The 5734-nt window shown below is 34.5% G+C and overlaps 1 pseudogene; it reads left to right on the forward strand.

Annotated features, from left to right (window-relative positions):
* Window positions 1–5272: 5272 nt before the first annotated feature.
* Window positions 5273–5372, forward strand: LOC115930294 (uncharacterized; annotated as a pseudogene).
* The last annotated feature ends 362 nt before the right edge of the window (window positions 5373–5734 follow it).

Below are 5734 nucleotides of genomic sequence, written 5' to 3' on the forward strand. Positions count from 1 at the left end.
AAATAATCAGGAAAAAAATTTGGCTTCCTTAAAGTAAAATTGTATTCTGGAACCCAGGATCAGTTCCTGACTATGTTATACCAGATGCCAGGTTTAAGGAATTGGTGGTCTCATATTCATGGCTAAGAGCACAAACTCTGGAGTTAGCCTGGGTTAGAATCCCGGCGCTCTCATTTTCTGTTTGTATGATTGTGGACAAATCAGTTGACCTTTCTGTGCCTTAGTTTCCCAACATGTAAAGTTGAGATGATAATACTGCATTCATGGCTTCCTTTGAGGTTTAAACAAATGTATGTAAAATGCTTAGAATGTTTGGCACATGGTAAGAGCTATATGTTTAACTGCTGTTATTATCATTATTATCATTTATTTATACAAAAGGAAACTTTGTCATTCTGCAAATAATTAATTTATATCAAATGTGTTCTCTTCTTTGTGCCTTTTTTCTTCCTCTGGCTGAATCAGTGAAGAAAAAAAAAAACTGTTTCCCAAATGAGATTAAAGTCCCTAGAGAATGTTTCATAAGTACCTGTTGATTACTAAGAATAAAATATTAGGTAGCAAAGGATTTTAGTTTTAGCCTCAGTACCTCCAGAGTTATTGTTGCCCCCAATCAAATCAGGTAACCTCTATGAACCTTGGTTTGCACATCTCTAAAATAGGGATAATTAAGTTCTTACCTATTTGCAAATAGTTGAGAACTTGTCATTAATTGTTAATTTGAATATATAAATATAGGATAGTATTGTGTTACTCATATTGATAATATATATTGTTTTCCTCAAGGTACCCTAGAAGTGAGCACCTGAGAAAGTTAACACATTGTAGAAAGTATCTCCATTCAATATCTGACAGAGTGATTCTATAAGTAGAAAAATCAGGTACAGTCTTTCTACTTGTTGAAATTAGTGTGGTTTTCCTATATAGGTAAGTGTCCTGAGAGTTAACAACTCCCCAAATAGTTACCTTTTCCTTCTGTAAGCCACCCATCAAGATCAACCCTAGCTCCTTTCAGAGGGCCCATATTTTTCTTTTTTTTTAATTTATTTTTTATTTCAATACGTTTTCAGGGAGCAGGTAGTGTTTGGTTACATGAATAGTTCTTTAGTGGTGATTTCTGAGATTTTGGTGCATCATCACCTGAGCAGTATACACCGTACCCAATACGCAGTCTTTTAGCCCTCACCACCCTCCCACTTTTTCCCCCTAAGTTCCTAAAGTCCATTGTATCATTCTTATGCCTTTGTGTCTTCACAGCTTAGCTCCCACTTAAGAGTAAGAACATATGGTGTCTGGTTTGCCATTTCTGAGTTACTTCACTTAGAATAATGGTCTCCAATTCCATCCAGGTTGCTGTGAATGCCATTATTTCATTCCTTTTTTATGGCTGAGTAGTATTCCATGGTGTATATATACCACATTTTCTTTATCCACCCGTTGATTTATGGGCCTTTGAGCTGGTTTCATATTTTTGCAATTGCAAACTATGCTGCCATAAACTTGCATGTGCAAATATCTTTTTTGTATATTAACTTCTTTTCCTCTGGGTACATACCCGGTAGCGGGATTGCTGGGTCAAGTGATAGATCTACATTTGGTTATTTAAGGAATGTCCACACTGTTTTTCATAGTAGGTGTACTAGTTTACATTCCCACCAACAGTTAAAGTGTTCCCTTTTCACCACATCCATGCCAACATCTATTATTTTTTGATTTTTTGATGATGGCCCTTCTTGCAGGAGTAAGATGGTATAGCATTGTGGCTTCGATTTGCATTTCCCATTTTTTTCATATGCTTGTTTGGGCCCATAGTTTTCACCAGACAAGTTACTTTTTTTCCAAACCAAGTAAGAAAACTGGCAATACTAGTAATAGTAATTATAATAAAAAATAGCTATAATAATAACAGCTGACACTTACATAGAACTTTCTATGTGTCAGATAGTGTTCTTAGCTTTTTACATAATCTTACATTATATTTGGGCCACTAGGCAAAAGTTGTGTTATGCCACCATCCGGGTTAACCTTATAATTGAAATAACATTATTCTTTCATGAAATGAATACTTACAGAGAGACTACTATGTGTCTGATTTCCATCTGGAATGTTGAAGTCTTCTACTGTTGCACATACCTCGACCATCTCTGGTTCTGTGAAAATAGACGCTGCTTTATTTTTCAGTCTTTTACAAATTCTCATCTAGAAATTATTTGTTTCATTTCTCTGCCATCCCTTATTCCTACTTTTTCTCCTGTGTGCCTAGAACCTCTTTTACATAGTATACAAGATACATTCTTAAACTCTCTAGGGAATGTTCTCTTCTTTTCCAACTTCACTGAACTCAACTCAGCTTCAGGGATGATCCTGCTATGTAACCACCCACAGTGTACAATGTCCACACTGGGAGACGCCACAAATCACAGGGACAGGTTAATGGGTATGGGATAACCAATTTTATTTGCATTCTAATACCCTCCTTCTTTTGTTTTCTTAAAAAAATCTTTGTTTGAAGATTGCATCATATGATTTAATCCATTGCAAACTGGGCTTTTTTTTTTTAACAAAAGCAGATAACCTAATAGACATAAATTGATATCAGCTTATTTTATATTTATATATATTCAGATAGAAAATTACACAGAACAGCCATTTAAATTATATTGCACTTTTTAAAATTTATTAAAACCTGAGTGATGACAATAGTACAGTTAGAAGACTGTATCAAACTCCTCACAAAGACAAATTAATTCACATACCCCAGAGATAAATCAATATCTTGCAACTTTTTACATTTGTGAAAGTTCCTTATTTAACTTAAATTAATTTGTCTTAAAATGCAATCAGTAAATGTGAAAAGACTAACAATTTCAAGTCAGATTAAGGGTCATCGGGAGAATAAATGACAGGCACTTGGACTCCTGCCGTCAGATGTATGCTGCAAGCAGCAAAAAGAATGAGACTGTTTTGTCTTGATAATAAATTAATAACTCCTAATCATGCTCACTTCTGTTTGGTTTTCACTCTCTGCTCACAGAGTCAGCACATGGCTCTCCAGACTAATGGAGAGCATATTATAGAAGACTAATATGGAACAGATGACCTTCCCTTTGGGAGTTTTCTTGTTGCTATAGCAGTTCCCAAGCCTCAGAGAATGATAAGAAAGAAGAGGTGAATGCTAGCTCCAGAAAAGTAATTTAGAGCTTTCCTCCAGTAACTTTAGTTTCTATGCTCTTAATGCTCTTTGAACCTCTTATTTTAGTTTCCTTAATTATATAAATATCTACTGGAAAATGTATTGTTTTCAAGGTAGTGATAAGTGCTGTGAGATATGCTACTAAGGAGGATGACAGAGGAGATAAGCTATAGGAACTGAATAATGATCCCCAAACTATTCATTCTATAAAGCCATGGAGAATGTCTACAAATTCATTTGCCAATATAGTGCCTAAAACATTTGTGGCTAATAATAAAGATTTGGTGAATGGATGAATCAGAAGCAAAGTCAGAGGAATGAGAAAGTTTGCATAACTCAGACAAGGGTCAAGCATTTAGTCACATGCTAGTCACCAATCTGGCATGATGCTGAGAACTCTAAGAAATCAGTAATGAAGAAAGCAATTACAAATTTAAATATGGCTCAAACATGCCCTTGTCAGTGGATTGAGGGCAATGTAGCTGGCAGTCTGACACTGATATACTTGTGGGTGAGCAGGACATTTATGGTTCTTTATTCCAGATCCAGGAAAAGATCGTAGTATTCAGGCCACTGCCTCAGAACTAGTGGCCTGAATGTGGCCAGTTCAGGCTAATAAGCATGTACACCAGTAAATAGTTATTACCAAATTTGTCATGCCTAAGTCCTCCTGGATAATTTAATTCCAAAATATTTCTATTAATTTTCACAAATTGATTCCTAATTTAAAAATGTTCACAGTGGTTCCCCCACCATCCCTCCCCCTCCCCGCTCCGCCCATCTAGTGATCTTGGGAATGACTAGGAAAGTTTGAGTTATGATCTTCGAGATGCAAGGCTCTAAGATATTGCTGTTTACACAGTAGAAAGGATTTAAAATTTGTAGCCTTCATTCAACTGCCTACTTTTATTTTTTGGGGTAGATTATGGCTAACATCCTTGTCTACTCTGGTTTTTCAAAATCTGTGCTACTACAATTTAGAATGTCCATCTTTCTATATAATTCTAAGGGGCTTTTCTGAAGATGCACTAAATTTGCACTACAAATCATTCCTTCTAAGAAAGATGTAAGACTGTTCTGGCAGTACACATATAATCAGCAGGTCTGTCTCTTAGGCCATCTTTCTAAGAACTGTGTTGCATAAATTATATGCTAATCTTACCTGGGGTCAGAATGCTTAGAATAGAGTTACTGTGAAGTGAAGTCATACCATCCATTTATATTGCAGTGTTCAGTGGAGCTGGAGTTTTGATTTTTATCTTTCTGTTTTATATTTTTTAAAAAGAACAAAATCACTTGAAGAGGAAACACTAGTACTTTTCTGCCTTTACAGATTATGCTTATTTTAGAAGACTACATCTAAAGGGGTATTTTGGAATGTATTGAATATTAAACAATTCACTATGTGCTTTTTAAATAGTTTTAAAGTTTAATATTTTTTGACTTAATGTTATTTACGGTTGACTGAAGTAGACAATATATAGAATGCATAGTTGTCTTACATATAACTTCAGAAACTATATTTATTTCTATTTCTAAGTTTATTGACTAACTGTACATTTAAAAACATAAACTTATATACATGTATTTCATTTGTCCCCACTTCAAAAGCTGTCTAGCACAGGGTCAGAGGAAAATATCTAAATATCTACAGTATATATAAGGTTAGAAAGCACTCTGAGTAACAAGCCTGCCTTAATTATAGAAGACAAATTTAGTACAAAATGTTTTTAAATAGTGGATAATATAAAAAACTCAGAATATGCCACACTCTATTTTTACTGTTTTACATGGATTACCTCATTTAAAACTTACAATGATATTTAGCAGTAGGTACTTCTGTTATCCTAATTTCATGAGTTGAAAACAGTATGTGGAGTTTAGATCTTGCACTTTCAGTTGCTCAAGGCTTCTCATGTATAATAATAATTTCTTCTACTTTCCTTTAGCTCATATGCCCATGATTACATTCCTTATATTATCATCACTACTAGATGCGTCACCTCCAAAAGCTCAAATTCAAGTATTCTATTTTTTTTTTTTTTACTATCACTTCAAATTTTTCTAAGTCACCTGCTCTGATTTTCCAATTTCAACAAGCCTGTTTTGGAACAATACAGAGATTAGCATGGCCCTGTGCAAGGCTAATTTAGAAATTAACAAAATGCTTCATATTTTTAGGCTCATGAGTTGGGCAATTTAATGTTGGAATTGTATCAACTCTCTCCAAATTGATGTATAGATTTGCTACAATTATAATAAAAATACCGCAAAATTCCTTTTTTTTTTTTAGGAACTTGAAAACAAACTCTAAAATTTTTGTGGAAGTGTGGAGGGCTAAAAAAAGCTAAGGCAGCTTGAAGACAAAAATCAAGAATATACGACTTGCTCTACAAGTATCAATGATAGTTATAAAGACACAATAATTAAGAGCAGGTGGTATTAGTGAAAAGGCAAAGATATGAATGACCATAATAGAACTCACAAAATGAGCTTCTTTGCTGTAGTCTCACCTACTTAGGAGACTGAGATGGGAGGGCT

The sequence above is a fragment of the Gorilla gorilla genome, chromosome 10, assembly GCF_029281585.2.
Source record: "Gorilla gorilla gorilla isolate KB3781 chromosome 10, NHGRI_mGorGor1-v2.1_pri, whole genome shotgun sequence".
Taxonomy (NCBI): domain Eukaryota; kingdom Metazoa; phylum Chordata; class Mammalia; order Primates; family Hominidae; genus Gorilla; species Gorilla gorilla.